This window comes from Chanos chanos, chromosome 2 (genome assembly GCF_902362185.1).
Source record: "Chanos chanos chromosome 2, fChaCha1.1, whole genome shotgun sequence".
Classification (NCBI taxonomy): domain Eukaryota; kingdom Metazoa; phylum Chordata; class Actinopteri; order Gonorynchiformes; family Chanidae; genus Chanos; species Chanos chanos.
In genome coordinates this window covers 20,051,885-20,069,723 of record NC_044496.1, presented here as the reverse complement: position 1 = coordinate 20,069,723, position 17,839 = coordinate 20,051,885, and the positions used below count along the sequence as shown (strand labels likewise).

At 38.4% G+C, this 17,839-nt stretch overlaps 1 protein-coding gene across 2 annotated transcripts in view; it reads right to left on the bottom strand.

Moving 5' to 3' along the window:
- Positions 1-10,706, bottom strand: part of tead1b (TEA domain family member 1b) — a 49,480-nt gene extending 38,774 nt beyond the window's left edge. For both annotated transcript variants that reach the window (XM_030794038.1, XM_030794029.1), the window contains exons 1-2: positions 10,543-10,706; positions 9,965-10,097 (exon numbers count right to left, since the gene is read on the bottom strand). The gene's annotated coding sequence lies outside the window, so the exon portion shown is untranslated. The remainder of the gene's footprint in view (positions 1-9,964; positions 10,098-10,542) is intronic.
- Between the last annotated feature and the right edge of the window lie 7,133 nt (positions 10,707-17,839).

Below are 17,839 nucleotides of genomic sequence, written 5' to 3'. Positions count from 1 at the left end.
TATATACACACCTTCAGATTTAAACGTTTTTTCCTCTGGACATAGCCTTTCCACCACAAAACATCACTCCATCCTTGTCCTTTCAAAAACAGGGCTTTGGCCCTCGTGGCAACTACAAGATTTCTATTCAGATGTGTGGGATAAGTGGCACTCTAGGTGAGGCTGGACTCCCTGCACCTTCAGCTCTGGTCACAAGTCTGTCAAAGCCAGTGTCTCATAAGCAAAGCCTGTTAGAACACTAATTATCACAGCTTCTAAGAGGCAGGAATGTCACCTGTAGAAACAGTCGAAGCCTTAACAGATAATTGCGTGCTCCTATCTGCCCGACTCTCGCACCATGGAAATGGTCTTATTAGCGAGATAAAGGGGGAAGCAGGCAACAAGTGACTGCCTTGGTAAGAGTGAGCTTTGGCTGTGACATGGCATTATGGGAGATGACACTTATCGACAGATTACATAAACCACTCTGTTTCTCACTGAGCTGGAATCCAGCTCCTTAAATTAAGAGAACCAATTTCACCCATCACATAGGGCTAAGGTAATGAAATAGAAGATGAGAGGTCTGAAATGTAATTTTCTGTGTGGAGTCCTTTTGTGCCGTTATCTCAGAAGGTGCAATAATGATTCAGTGAATGGCTTTAGCGAACACCATAATGACCCATAGTAGTTAAGGCTTCAAAGTGGAGAACTATAATTACCATATAATTACAAACCCCGATTTTCACTGAGAGTTTTAGAAGTATACCGTGTCCTCTAGTTAATTATTTTGGTTATGTATAAAGTATTCCAAATATTTTTGTTTTGGAACAAGCAGTATCCAATTATGCATATTCACGGCAACAAGACATAACTGAGATTCCACTTCCAGTTTGTGTGTGTCATCATAGCACATTCACTGGAATGTATAACACACAATGAATAGAAAGGACCTTTCTGTGAAACCTTGGGAAATAATTTAATAGAATATTTCATTCAAACCTTTCAAATGGATCATTCTTTCATGCTAATATGGTTTACATAATGACATGTTTTCATCAAAATAAAAACTCAACAGACAGTATTTTTCCCAATTAGGAATGCAAAAACTAGTGAGATATGTTTCAGGTATCAGACATCTAATCAAAATGCCTTGTTACCTTAGCATATCACTGCCCTTAAAAATTAAATTATAATTTAAACACTGTGTTCTAGTCTGAAATCACAACTCCACCTTTGTTACACACAATGTATACTTCACAAATGTCAATGATGTTTTCAAACAATGCTATAGAGAACAGAAAAACAACCTGAGTGGTATTCAAACCAATTAAACAAATTATGTTACTGAAAGAACATTTTCAGCGCTCATGAGTTTCTGAACGACACAAAAAACTCAGCTCATTAACAGAGCAGAATCAATTGATCTACTTTGTATTGGATTTTCCTCCAGGTTTCATGAATAAATCTTAAAACCCAGAGTGCTGATGAATGAATGATTGAGCTTCTCAACCCCAATCTCACAAAGCAGAAAGGTCCAGTGGTCTGGATAGCAACCCCCTCCTATTGGCAACAATCAGGCATTTATTTCATGCCTCTTTAAACCAGAAGGCATGGACACAGTGAATCCGTCTGATAATATCCAACTCAAACCTGGGGCCTGAATCCTGCTGCCCAGCATTGCGCCTAAGAGCTGCTCTGGGATCAATTTCTGTTGGCCACAGATCTGGATTGATTTACAGGGCCTGTCAAAACTGCTTTCTCCACCTGCCTCCGTTGTAGCAAAATCAGGTACACTGTGTGGGCATCACACCACTGCAGAATACATTGCATGTGTGTGTGTGTGTGTGTGTGTGTGTGTGTGAGACTGTGTGTGTGTGTTTTGGATGGATAATGGCAGTTTTTTGGATGAATAAACATTTCCTGTCTCCAGTTATAAAAACTCTGCTGAAGTTAAAAAAGACTGACAGTGGAATAGTAACCATCACACACTTATAACTACCATTTTTTAGTATTTTGAATGAATATGTCACAGATACATTGCACATTCCAGTGTCTCCATTGCCTCCTATCACACAGGCAGTGAGGGAGGCAGAGCATATAAAGCACAGGAAATTAAAGCTGTAAATAAACATCCATACAGATAAGAGATCTCCTGACAGTTACGAGACGGACCTGAAGATTCGGTCAGAGCCATGTGCCAAGGGCCATGAGAAATGAAATTGCAGTGAAGTGCATATAGGCCATCTGCATTTCACAAGTCTCACCGTGTTAAAAGAAGAGCGTCTGTTTGGAGTGGACCTCCATCAGCCATAAAGCACTTCTTCCCACCAATGTGCTAATGGCACAAAAAGGTCACGTGGAATCTTCTGACACAATTTTGTCAGTGGTCCATGGCAAGCGAATGTTACCATATTTATTGGTACTTCATGAGCAGTTGAGCCAGATCAGAAATTTCAATGAGGCTCTTAGTCAGCGTGATCATGAAAACTGTGTCAGATCGCAGAGAAGCAATGTAATGAAAAAGCCTTACCATAAAAAAACAGCCAAAACAACACGTGGAACACCCACTGCTCCCAGATCAGCGATGAAAAATCATCTCTCTTTTAAATAACAACTTGCAATACTACAACAGGTGTGCTTTTACATTCTTCTATATTTAAGATGAACAAAGAAATTTCAATATGAAATAAAGGTCATGAAAAAACTATTTTGAAGCAGAGTTGTCAAAGAATACATAATAGGGCATTTCAAACAGTTTAGGAGAAGGCTGAAGAATGAACCTATCTTAATAACATGATAACCGATGAGGCAGACCCAATAATTAAACCTGTTCTGTTCTTGCATCCCAGTTGTGTTCTGTAGCACAGAGCACCGAAAATTAATTAAATACATAGTTTTACTAAATGAAAAAAAAAAAAAAAACTTACCACGCCAACATGATTCCCTTGAGTAGGCAATATTACTGCATATGACACATAATCACAAAACCACTGATTTACACCAGGACTAGGTCCTCAGTATTTGCATATAGCATTGCGAATCAACGTTTACAAAGCTGAGGCAGCACTGTAGCCGGAGTTCAAACCCATTCATTGGGCACACTCTGCATACTAATGTTCAGAGCTGCCCTCAAGTCTGTATCTTCCAAAGCAAAATCCAGGGCAGCTCCAGGGCAGGGGGAGCCTGCCTGGACTCAGCCGCCCATGATAACAATACAGCAGCCATTAATGAAAGGCCTTGTAGGGATTTATTACGATGGAAGAGCGCAGAATATGGTGCCAGAGAGCCTGGACAGCCGGCATTTGAATGCAGACCACAAATTATAAACAGTTTCAGTAAATGAAGTGACTGAGTGCCTTTGTTCCACAGGCGTACATCTTCCTATTGCTAGTGGGGAGCTGTGCACACTAAGCGCTACCCCTGCCATAGCCAGCTCTGGGAAAGGAAGTTATTGAAGCCTGGATTTCCTGCTTTCAGCTGTGGCCAAGAACTCAGGGGTTTATGGTGGTTTCAGGAACTGACTCATATAATGATTCATGGATTAGATATTGCTTTTCATGTGTGTCTGGTCATGGGATAGCTTGCTTAAATAACAGCTAAGAAAACAGAACATTTTAGAACCTAGAGAAAGAGATGAAAGGTATTCAACAAAAATGTTTGACAGAACTTTGGAATGACGCCAAACTACAACTGAAAATAGTGCTTGTCAATAAGTGATTACCATTATCATCATATTATCTCATTATTATTATAAACTCAATTTGTTGGCATACGGTTACAAGGCTGTGGATGTGTAGCACTGGAACATGTCCCTTCACTCTACGAGGTTAAACTGATTCTCTCATTTGGTCCTCTTTAAACCTAAGCATTTTATCAATAAGCATTTATTTGACCTATTGTGAATAGAGGGACATAATATGTTCTATAGCATGATGAGTTAACTGTATCTCGTTCAAATGCTGACATAACCTCATTATTTAATGTAATCTATTACAGTATAATCATATATACAATATATGAGTGTGTCAGAGAACAAAAAGCATTATTACATTTGAACATATGGAATCCCACAGAAAAGTTATAATTAGTGAGTTGGATCTTTGGAATCCAATAAAGCAAATAATAAATAAGTGAGTAAATGGTTAAAATCAAAATAAGCAAAAAAAAAAAAAATATATATATATATAACCATAATGGGATGAGACCGTTACAGCTAAATAATTTGTTTTGTGAATTATGCATCTCAGGGTCAAAGAATGAATGACCAAAAGAGCACTTGGTAGCTGGTAGTCATTTTATGGCTGTAGTTCTGCAGCACATTTATTTAAATGACGTCAGTGGCTTAGGGCCAGATTTTCTTTTTGGTGGCAATCTACACATGCTTGTTAAGGCCAAAGATTCCCTACATCTGTTGAAACAACACACTAAGAGTCCATACATAAATATCCCCTATGACACAATTTTCTCCTGCTAACATGTTGCAAGATAGTACGCACATGTGCTGTTCTTCAACAGCACGTACTTCTAAAATTCAACATATGTATCTCAAAGAGACTGGATACCAGTGCAGAGATCTAAGGCATCAAATGAAACTAAGTCTCCATGGCAAAACATACACCTTATCTAGGTATACTAATCAAGGACTGATCGTGACACCCTGAAAACGAAAAGACCAAATATTTTTTATTAGGACTTGACTGTACATTTATTCTTGAAATACCTCTCCTTTCATCTTATTGCTGACTCAACCAAGACATTGTTTTGTATTGACATGCTGTAGTTGACAGGGCTAAGGAGTTTCTTACTATTGACAAAAGGCATTAACAGAGGAAAGCCAGGCTAGCGTGTTTATAAATACAGAAAATGGATTTGTGGTACAAAAAATGGGGTGTCATCTTTGTGTCTATAGACTCTGTATACTATATAAGGACGTCCTGCCAAGCTACCTTTGCCATTTTGGCAGATTTCCATCTCACAACAGGCACATCTTACTTTACAGAAATTAACTTCAAGGACAGGGTAACTCTGCTGAGTCTGACAGCTGTGACTGGATTCAGGCCCTTAAACCCTATGAATAAACTTGTTAGAAATGTTGTCCGCTGACCAATTTATATGCCTCGTCAAGTCTTAATCTCTAAAACACAATGCAACATTATCAATACCATTAAAATATTTTCTTATGAATGAACAAGTGACTGGAGTGGAATTAGTGCATACTCCACACAATCTCCCCAAAAGATTTATGAACTGCACATTACCAAATGTATTATTCTAAATTAAGGATAAAGTTTGCATTTACTCAGTGAACTCTCTTTACATTAAGCACATAAAACATTCAAACAGAACTCAAAGAACATGCCCCTTCTATTTCCAGTTTCCATTAAAACCCAGATTTAAAGTGCTTAGTATCACACAAGGATCAATGGAAAAGAATGCAGCCCACCACATAGCTGCAGAACATTCAGTCCCACAATAAGTACATAGGTACCACAGTGATACAACCACAGTCTGCTAAAAATGCATAACTGAAATTCCCTATTATTTACAGAGAGAAAATATATTTTAAATTCACGCTACTGTACTTCTTTGATATTTTTTTGCATTTTCTTTAATCAATAATCAGGTGTTTTGTAATAAAAGAAATGTAGAAATTAAATATCCTGACACACCTTTTATACCCTAGATTAGGTAGAAGTGTTTGTAACTGTGCTTTTGATTTACGACAGCCGTTTCTATTTCTCAGAGACTGCGCCCATGAAGGGGGACAAGGGAAACACTCCACAGAGCAGAGCAATCTTTACCCATCATTCCTGCACACAAAATATATGAAACAATATTCTGAAGGAAATGGCTCCCTGATATTGATTGCTGTAACGTTTAAAACCAACACGTCCCTAAAATCTCTTTCCCTTTTTTTTTCCACAGTTTGTTTTTTTCCTGTGATAACTTTGATTCCTGTTAGACCACAGATGGATTGTAATAGGAAGTGATGTGTATGCAGAGTAAAATAGACAGGACGTGGCTGTTTGTGTTGGGCATTATCCCAGCACAGTTTAGTCATTCACGTTGCCCTGTGACCACACAGGGGAGAAAAGTGAGTTAGCTGATTCTAAAAGTGGCAAAGATGCTCAAGTGTGGTTCATTCATATCTGCTGATGCTTTATCGAGGTAAACCTATTTCATAGTGTACATCCATTACAAATCTATTTGTTCTGTGCTAAGTGGACATAAATAATTCAAATACAGAATGAATATAAACATGAGCATGAAAGATAAAGCAGACTAAGAGTATGACACTGACTGGGAAAACCATCATCTCTAGACGCACTGTTTTAGTAAGGAGGTATTAACAGTCTTACGCAGTATTTCTGTCATGCGGATAACACGCACAAGGGTTAACAAAAAGCCTCCACAAATAAATTTTATTTATTTGACAGTATAGCAGATGTTGAGACCTCAGCTTGTAATAAACAGCAGACACTTTCAGAGAACACAGAACATCAGAAATGATTCTTCTAAATTCTCATTTGGCTGTCTGGTAAAAAATGGTAATTATATATAATGAACTGAAAAATATGACAGAAAATGATAAGGAACAGCTACAGTGCCCAGTGATGCTTAAATTTCATTGACAAGAAAAAGACGTTCAAAAAGGTCATCATGCAATAAGTTGCTTAATACGGGCAGTTTACAATTTTTTTTTTTTTAATTTTCAAATTGTGTGTGTTACTGTGGAGTTTTAGCTATGTTAATCATGCTTTATACAGGATTTTGGAGTAACTCAGTAAATATAAACACCATATCTGCAAGGATATACTTATACTATTGTTGGAAACAAACAAGTTACTTCATTAACACTGCAAAAGTCATTTAGCGGAGAGTCTGGAATACCTGAGTACAGTATGCACGAAGGAATACAAATCTGTGTGTAATAATATGTATAAATCCTGATTTATGAAAACATAGAGTATCATCCCAGAGATGTAGACATACACTGAGCTAAAGCTGTTGGTAACTCAAATATGAAGCATATTAAAATACCAACGATAAGCTAAGTGAACAGATATCTTATCTGAAGCATACAGGAGCCATATGGTGCCATGGCCACTACTGCCTGTTGCTGGCATAACAATAGCCTGGCCTAGACTAAGAGCGACAGGCACAGTTTGACAAATGGTCGTTAGCCTGGATTTTGTGAGCAGTAAATGCTAGAGCAAACGTTCATATTTGCATTTTTTCCCTTACAGGTGCAGACAGGGACTAAACCAGATGTCAACTTGAGAACAGAGCTGTTTGCCTTCTGCAATTCAACAGCCACACACACTCTTCAGCTAAGCAACAGAAAAAAACAATAGGGTCTCTCTCTCTCCACTCACCCATTCCCTAACAATCACCCATCCTCTAGGGTAACACAATCCACTATGTCTGAGCAATACACCTATTCTTTTCCCATTTCTCAACTGAAAGACTACATTCTTCCTCTCCCCAGTTTAACTGAGGAAAACAGGCAGTCCTAGGAGTATTCAAATGAGTCAACTTTCTCCTAATTCAAATTCATGATTAATAATCACATGTTACAGGCTTGTTCAAAATGAGAGAGATGTGTGCCATCTAAAAATGACAACTGTTAGCACTTTGCTAGAAAAAAAAAATACACTGTCACTCTAATTAAGCAAACTAAAGTTAAATCAATGAAAGCATTGGAGGGACGGTTAGAATGAGCAAAGAGAATATTGTAATCTTGTAAAGTAGCTATGAGCTCATTCAACATTACACATGCAGCTAAACCACGCCAACAAGTATAAGTCTTTGGATCCAGTTGTCATTTCATATCCTCCATCATCTAAAGTAAGTCTTTGATAAAAATGAACGAACAGTAAAGTAAAGAAGCAACCCTCAGTCAGAAATATCCAGAAGCGTAATCTAACCCAGGAGAATTACAAATGAAATTCTACTGCATAGTTATGTGAATTTATTTTGTATTTAGCTCTTAATATTTCAATTTTACAGCGTGTTTCTTTTGAACATATAATAATTTGAATTATGTTTTTAAACAAAACCTTAGAAATGCACATATACTGAAAATAAATGCATACCCTCAGAAGTTACTGTATGGTTTGCAAGGTGTTATACATATTATACTATTATACTGGTACTTTACAGCCTTACTTCTTTATTTCTTGTGACCATAAAAACCTCTAGAATCATACTCAAGACCTCTCCCTCTTAGTAATATGTCCACAGACGTGCAATAGTGTCAGATTAAATCAGTGAGTAACTTAACATTGCTGAGTATCTTAACATTACGATCAAATCCTCAACACAACTGAAACATAATGGACATACGCAAAAAAAAAAAAAGTAAATCCACTCATAAGTCTTGTGAAAGTGACAGGGGGCAAAATGAGACAATGTCCCTCACTTACACTTGAAAATGTCAAGCAAGCTTGTGTCCAAAAGGTCTACACATTGCATAAGCTAGGAAACAAAGCATCTATTGCTACCCCTATTTTTTTCTCCACAGCTAGCAGATTTACTTCTCAACATTGTGACACGTTGGGGGTTAAGTCTGATAAAAGTCGATCTGTTTACTGTAGTAAATGATAATGGCCCAGTTAGAGGAAACAAACAACACATTGTGTCTTACTGGCCCCTCTTTTTAAAGGGGCCACAGTGAAATATAAGACAATAATTAACTGCAAGAAAGGAGGTCTTCTCCCAAATAGCACAATAGTGTAACTTGTTTTCAGTGAAGGGCTTTGCTCCACAGCCAAGCACTGAACAACAGCCTAAGAACTTCACTAAGTCCATCAAAATGTACATGATGCAGGAGCGCACAACATTACAAAATAACTCTAGGTGTATTCGTCTTGAGAGGTTAATAGCTTCCATTTCATCAGATCCACTGACATTAGAAAGGCTGAATTAACACTGAATATAATGATAACAGAAATAATTGATGAGATAATCAACTTTCGACCTTATAATTTTCGATAACAACCTCTTTTTCCAGTGTAAACTGAATGACCTCCGTGACGTTCAGCAGTTGGTTCAAACGAGGGCACTTTTTGGGCCTGTACATTATGTGTCCTTAAAAGCGCTGCAACAGTGTGTAAACATAGCATTTTAAAATCAGGACACGAAAGAAACTTGCACGCATTTAGCTACAGAGATCAGGGGCGTATAATTCTGCTAGAGCCCGGATTTGCGAGCGAAGTGCCTTTCTTTAAAGAAATGTGTGATAAAGGTACAGTTTATGCCCCACTGAAATCCATCGGGTATTGCCGACGCAAATACCCTGGGTTCGAGATATGAAACATTTTAGAAGTTTTCCGGGAAGTTGCTTACACATCGCACAAGGACTAACCTCTACAGTCAACAATGCAAACGCAACATTTGTCCAGATTTTAGGTGCGTATGCAACAGTACAGCCAATTATGCTGCGAATGTTTCATACCATTCTATCAGCAGAATTACAGTGACATCAACGTCAAACGTGTTAAAATACTAACATCGACTTTGACATTTCTCAATAAAAAAATAAGGCGGGCATTTTCAACAAAGGAGGGAGCAAAGAGGCTGAACGGTTAGACCTCGCTTTTGTACAGTAAACGTTTCACAAAAGGGCAAAATCGGAAAGAAAATAGCACAACTCTAACAAATCGACTTTATAAATATTGTGAAACTAGTAGAATACATTTCGGTTTAAATTAAGATACTTATCCACATCTCAGAGCCTGCCTATAGAAGTTTCTCAGCTTCATAGAAAATTGACCAGCTCCTGAAGTTAAATGCAAGACCAGTAACTTAAGCCAACACTTCAGGCTAGCTACGTCCATTGTTTTTATATGTTAAAAATGTTAAAGATTCGTCCATGTCTAGGGAATGTAAACAAATTTAATATTTCAATGTCTACTCAAAACATATCAAGTGGAATGTAAATAGTACAATGAATGGAAACAGAGTAAATATAGGGTATACTTACGGTAAAGATTTTAATGAAAGTTGAAGAAAAAAATGCACCAAAGATGCAACAAGAGCAACAAGTCTCTCAGCGCAATATTTTTCCACTGCTCCGAAAATGTTCCACTGAAATCTGCAACTCCCGACAGGGGCAACTATGGAGAAGAAAACAGCAACATTTCGATCCGTCATGTTCTTCAAAATGCCCATTCAGGCAATAAATTGATTCAAAATGTTTCCAAAACGGCGCTTATTGTTTCTCGAGTACGTGTACTGGACTTACTGCAGAGCAATAGCGCGCAAGGTCGGGCTTCTTTACAAAAATGTGAAAAATGTCAGATTTTCGTGCTATGTCAGACGGGCACTACACTGAGTCAGTGGACAAAGTGAAAGCACCCTGTTGCAACAGCGTCGAGAAAGCTGTGGCGGGCAAGCTAAAATCCCACAAAAAGATAGCTACTTTCAGCTCTTTGCTTTCCAGCTATAGCTGTTACTATAATATAAAACATCTTGTATTTTCAAAGTAAGTATAACTTAATCAAAACAATCTTTTATTTGGAACAATTTCGCATATCGTTAGGCTATTACATTTAAACTTACCTCAAACACGTCCGAAATTGATAATAGTTTATATATTCGTTCCTTTTGTTTCCTTAGTTTGGGTTTATATAGTTTTTGGAAACTGTGTAAAGTTATTCTTGTGTTTCTGGGCCAGCCGGGAATGTGAACGTGAATCGGCGACGCACCGATAGAGATGCGAAGAATGCTCGGAATGAGAACAGGAATGAAATGAACGCGAGCATCGAATTTGCACTAGGGCGGAGCAAGGGTGGCGTCATCCCAAACCTAACAGTCAGCCATCAGAAGGAGGGACCAAATCCATGAGGATGACTTCACAGGACACGTCGAGATTATCCACCAATGGAAAAAGGAGGAAATTGTTTCTAGTTCCGCTGTTCGGATTTTAACTATCACAACGGACAAACGGTATCATAGACAGGTACGAAGGGTTCCTATCTTTGTGCGCCAATGAACTTGAGCTGTCTCCCCCAATGTAAAAGGGCAGATACATGTTTTTTTAATCCAGCTGAGTGTCCAGTTTTAATTTTTGCAAAACTTGTGATATTTATGTAGCTGTATATCATTAACTTGTTATGAAATTAGGTTTGACTAACTAAAATATATTTTAGTTCACCATAAGGTGGCTATACAGCTCTTGACAACAGAGAACTATCTTTGAACAGAAGGGTTCTGTAGAAACTATGAAGTAGTTCTTGTGTAAGAAACAGGTTTAACCAGATCTTAACTTTCTTAATGCACTGAGACAGGATCCAGTTCTGCAAAAGAACAACCGTGCAGAAAATACCAAGTATTCCTTTAGTGTACTGTTCAGTGCTTGTAGCCTACAGATCAACTGCTGAGTATAAGCTGATTGGAGAAACACTAAGCTCATGGGGAGGTCAGATTTACTCTCAAATGTAGAAAGTTGCTTTGTAGTTACAAGTTGGTACTAAAGAGGACAATGGATCAGAATGGCACGCCATGAGAGAGGAAGACAAAACTGAGCTGTCAGTCAAATGGTTTGACCAACCACAACACAGTTCCATGCCTCAGGTATCCCAGTGACTCTTCAAAAATTTGTGTTGACTATTTGTCTGATCATGTCCGGACATGATATCCCCTGGCATTGCCCCTGCATGTAGGGATTTATGAATATTAACAACATAGCTTTTGCATTTAGAAGTTACATGTGTCCATGCATGTTGGCAACAGAGAGGTACAGAGGAGGTATGGACAAATGCTTTTCTGTTTTAATAGATAATACCAGCAAGTACCGAATCTCTGTAGCTCTTCAGCTGACATTTAATTAACAGTGAATGATGGGTGTTATGAAATGACCCCATGTTGTAAGCCCATCTTTCTTCTGTAGTCCCCTTCATGATGTATAATATTAGCAATGAGTCTGCTTTCCAGGGCTCCTTATCTTATCTCCTACTCTTCTCTCTTGGGTGGTGTCTGCTCCTTCAGTACCAAACTATTAAACATCAAAAGGGAAGCTTATCTATGTAAATGCTGCAAGCCCTGGAGAAGTCTGCCAGCCCCCTACACCAGGCACAGACCTGGTTAACACCTGAGTACAGTCGCAGTAGTGATTCATTTATTGTCACGGGTCATCTGCCAACAGGGTTTCACAAGCTCCTTGTTAAACATTAGCTCTGTGTATCCAGGAAGCTCACTGATGGATCCCTGCATAATAGCAAAGTGTAAACGGCTTCATAGCCTTACATCACAGCCTGGTTTCACTGCCTTATCTAGGAGATGAGTCGCCCGGCAGATTGGATCAGCGGAAAGCAGCCATATGAAAATCTTTCCGTGTCTGTGAACCCAGGTGGAAATGCATTTTGTGAGGAACAGAGCCATTCTGTTTGAATGCAGTTAAAGACAGAAGATATATGTCTGTGTTGTTGTGTGCTGTCATCTTACACTACAGTTTTCAATTCAGTGTTACCAAAGCATTGCTTTTAGTTTTCAGATGGACGAATAGCCACTTAGTAAACCTGAAGCAATTCAGCAATCAACCAAAGCAAAATGAGGCAGTAAATTAGCAAATGATGTTAAAAGCTCTCTTTTCATTCATATACTACAGATTCCTGTCTCTTCTTAAGGTTCATAATGGCCAGTAGCTTCGAGTACAGAGTTCTGATCACATCTTTGACATAAATCACCACTCCACCCATTTTAAATGGTAAGGATGCAATGAGAATTTTCATGACCATATGATGAGCACAGATTTAATGATGACCTGACTCATTTGGACTGATAGGTTCTCCACTTTGTTCCTGTGTTCTTGGTCAGTGTGCTTAATACGGCACAAAACTGGTCAGTTTTTTTATGACTTAAATCAAAATTTCATTAGTGAGTTGATTTATATCACCAGGACTTTAAGATTTCCCTGTATATTGCTAAATATCTATCAGTGTGCCTTCTTGAATGTTGATTGATCTTAGCCATTACATAAACCCTGGTTTAAAGACACAAGTGTTTCATGCATTATCAGTAGTCATTGAATTGTATTTATACCATAATAAGGTAAAGGGGAATAGAGAGAATAGGAAGGTAATAAAATCTACAGTAGTTCATTGACCTGGTTCCCGAGAGCTCCACCTTGCGCTGTCTGAAAGAATATCGAAGAGACGTAAAACTCTATAAGGCCCTAGGCTGTTTAACCCAAAACAAACCCTCAGGTGTTTGCCCCCATGTTCCCTACACACATATACAGCTCTCACCTGGCTTAACTCTGGGTGTGGCTATTGAGTAAAGAAATGAGGGCAGGGCAGAAACCTGAGAGGGGCTGTCTCAGTGTGGTGGGGGTGATGGAGCTGCTACATCAGTAGCTGTTGTTGATGTAAATAAGGTGCGAAACTGTTCAGTTTCCAAATAGACCACCCAAAATTCTAATTTGTGTCATCGCGAAAAAAAACCCATGATTGATATATTAATGTTAAGCAGGTGTTAAGGATTACTACAAAGGTTTTCCCCGGCTTCTAACGTTGTAAAAATGACGATTATTTCAAGTCTCATTGCTGGGGTTGAGAGTCTTTTCTATGTCTATTTTCAGTGCTGTAATCTTAGTACACAAAAACCCAAAGGGCTTAAATTGGTGTGTGTGTGTGTGTCTCAGTGTGTGAGTGTGTGCGTGTGCTTTAAAGACTGGAACGTGTCAGCCCCTTTGCTCCTGGGGGCCAGAGGTAGAAGGTGGCTGTGGATGGTGGGCTGGCCTGGTTTGGTTCATTTGTCTGCTGCCCTGTGACCTTCTCTAATCAGTGGGCCCTGTGAGGCCAGGTGCAGAGTAGCCCTGGCCACAGAGCTCTGGCTGCTCAGAGAAGCGCACTGATTGGCTTTACTGAGAGATAAGAGCCCAGTCAGCCAGAACCACTCACTGATAAAAACACAGAGCTTCGTATCAATCAAAGCACTGAGCTGGGAAAAAGAGACACTAGCAAAAGTCACTACAGGGGGCAGTTTCATCCGATTAATTCTTTTTATGTTTATTTGAGGCAGTGATTATATTGAAATACAGTACTTTCAATTAACAACAGCAGGCTAAGTTAGTTGTACTAGGATGTGATCTCAGGAGTAAAATTTAAACTGGATTAAATTGTCTTTACTCCAGCAGATTTTATATTTTACTAATTCACTCTCACAACACAGCCATAAATCGACTTTATATCTTTGGTGTTTAACGCTGTGTTTTCATCTCTGCACCAGTTCAAAAGGAAGGTGAAAATGTAAGCAGTCGCCATCTTGTGGTAAGAAGTGGGGAGTATTTTTAAACCTTTTTTCTTGGGATGATCAGTATTAAAATTGAGATTTCTGAGTACCCCTAACCTGGTTCTACAGTATAGGTTTATAACCCTACACTTAGTACAAATCTTTGATGTATACATGCCATTACATTTTAAATTAAGATGAGGCAAATAGGACCTTTAATTAAGATGTGTGCTGGAATGTGTCGTGTCTGGCATAGAACATACTGAACAACAGGATTCATTTGAGTGACAGCATGCTGCTTATTCAGACTGTTAAAATAAACAAAGAGTTTGTCTGAGAAAAATTTTGATTAGATGCCTGACATTGCTGATGTTATTCTGTGCAGTCTTTCACTGGATTCCTGTGCTGAATATTTGAGAGATAACAGCGATGCACATTTTTTCCCATTAATGTGCGGTAAAAGAATAAAGAAGACTTTAATTAAAATGATTATAATTATCAAAGAAGTTTACTGTTTACGGACTTTTTGAACTTGTCCAAAAAGGTAAATGTTCAAAGATAAAGTAATTTGAAATAAGACTGTTAAGATGCTTTTCCAAACTCACATGGATAATGTAGTGTGTGACCTTATCACTGACCATAATATGGAGATTAAACCTGAGTGCTGTGGTCAAAAATGATGTGGTGACACTATTCATAAAAGATTAAAAAAAATTCTTTTGCAAGGAAATGGTAACCAGTGTCACTTTTTTTTTTTTACAGTAATCATGTCACTGTTTTACTGTAATCATCCATGTCTGTGCTCTGACCAAAATCCAGGAACCGCACTAGTCTCTAGGCAACAGCAAAGGTTTTGATGTCCAAATGTTTGTGCACTAAATGTCTCTATAATTCAATTCTGTAATGCAGTGTTTGAAGATATGGATCAATGGCTGCTGCCTTTGATGACTATCCTGGTGCTCAAAGGCATGTCATTGTGACAATCCCACACTGCAAAGCACTAGAGGGTTCATCTCATACGATGCTGCCCCATTTTACGATGAGAAGAAGGTCCTTTCCTGACCCTTCTCATGAGTGAGATTAGCAAGAAATACAACAGCAAACCATGCGTGGTCCAGGTGAGGTTATCCTGCTGCTCTTTAAACATGTTTATTATAACAGGGATAGCACCAGGCTATATAATACACAGAGCTCTTCCTTTTATAATAAACATATCATATATGCTGATGTGCTGATATGCTGTTGTACACTTGAACGATGCTACTGTAACAAGAGCAGTGCAGGGCAATGAAGAAAATCTACAGTATTACAGTAACCAGACAATGATCACAGAATGAAAAGCTTGTTTAATACTTAAAGGTGGAAGAGATCTTCATGGGGGTGCCTGTGTCAAGGTACAGTAATAAGCAGATTATTACCCACAAATAACTTTGAACTTATAGTCAACTTAGGCTGATCATTATCAACAGAATTAACCAAATGTTTTGTGATGATTACAGATTTCAATGACAGACTTCATTTGATTTTTATCTCACAAGAAAATACATAATGTTTTATGCAAGAGAGCAAGTTATCATTAATGCCATCTACTTTACAGATGCAATCTGCCAGTTGCAGTTTGTAACTAAACACAGAGTATGGTATGATTTACTCCTTGAATGGGATTAAAACCAGGTGCAACAACAGATTACATGCTATGGCAGAAAGTATGCTGTAGGACTACAAAGAAAATTCTGAGGTCGCCTCCAAAGAGAAATTGTTTGAAGAAAATAGGTGTAACAATACCAGTAACCATAATAATGACATATAAGGATCATAACGATACCACCGATTACCTCTATTTAAAAGTTACATTTTAATTTCATTGTCAAAAGATGTTATAATTACATCAAAAAACTTCCCCTGTACATAAATGCAGGTGACATTCTAATAGTCTGCTAAACACGTTTCTAAGAGTGGGGAATGGAAGAATCAATTACTTGTGATGAGCAGAATCTTTAGCACAAATCAATAGCAGCTCAGATAAGATGCTTGGCCTGTAAAAGTCAACCATTTATCAGCTGTTTCAGTCACTCCTTGCTTTACTCCTTTGTATTTGTGAGTAAACAGCAGTTCTGCCTCAGTGAAGATGAAACGGGATCACAGTTTTGTTTGATACGATGAAGGGAGGCATACGGAGGAAGCTGTGAGGAAGGTAATTGCAGCTGGCTGCTAATGGCGGGAATGCTCCTATTCAGAACACCTTAGGACAGGACGCTCAATTACACAGGTGCCTGTGTCTGTTATTTCTACTCTCAAAGGCAGCTTTCTGATGAAGATGTACACAGCTCTTAATCTTCTAGCTTTGGTGATAATGGCAAGGCACAAAACGTGTCAGAACAAAGGTTTATCGAAAGCCAATTGTCACAGGCTCCCCTAAACACACACATTCACATTTAACACTAGCACTTAACACTGGAAAGGTATTAAGCCAAGAATAAAGACAAGCATCTCATTTTTTTCAGCTATGTTTCTTTTTCTTTTTTGGCCTGTTTTATTCCAGAAAGGCATGGAAGTCTGCAATTTGATCCCTTCACTGACAGAGTGACTGACAGAGTGTAGACAGACAGTCTACAATTTGGTTGTGCCTTCCTGTGACATTCTGGGTGGAGGAAAAAGATCCCCTCTGGAATTACAAGGGGAAAAGATGAAATATGCAACTTAACTTTGCAAACATCAATAAGGCACCCCTTTTTCCCCCAAGTCCACCAAGTTAAGTCACTCAGCAAGAGAAGCAAAGAGGCTTAAACCAGAAAAAAAAATTGCTGCAAATTGAAAGTATATGGCTAACATGCAATGACCTCAAAGAAACAATAATAAAAAAACAATCATAGCCTGAAAACAACTGCTGAGTCACTCTTACAGTTACCTTTTAAATTTCTGCTGTAACCTTGTCAAGTGTGGTTGTACACTGTGCTTTGCTGCTGAGTTGTGACATTACACAAGAGAAGAATGTGACCTCTCCGTTCTGAATAAGCCTCTTAAGCAGGAGGGCTCAGAGTGAACAGTGTCAGTGCAAAGAGGCCACAGCCATACACATTTCTTCAGAATCTTGCCAGTTGATGAGTACACTTCTGGACAGTTCAATTATACACCACTCTGTCTTTTAGGAAGCCTTCTACTTTACGGTGATTAAATAAATGCCAAGTCAAAAAAAAAAACATCTAAAAGATATTAAGCATTTTTAGCAATTGTGCTTTGTCTCATCACCCCTTTTTTGTCCTGTTTTTTTTACATTTGCCATTTATGACATTGTGTAATCTGGCCCGAGCTGCCACACAAATGATCAATGTTTAATAAAAGAAAGCATGTGCATTTTGATTGAAAGGAATTTGGCTTTACAAAGCACAAGGCCTAACAGACCTACACTCAAATCTTAACCATAAAACAAACCTTTGTGGTGACCTTCAGATTAAAACACACAAGAGAATCCATTATTACTGAACACCCACAGTACAGTACTACAAACTAGTAGCCATCTGCTGGTTTGAATTCTCTCAGTACCCACTGCAGTTTAAAAGAAGACAGTATCATCTGTGTCTGCTTTCAGTTTGAGGAAAAACGTTTGTATGAATGAAAAAATATG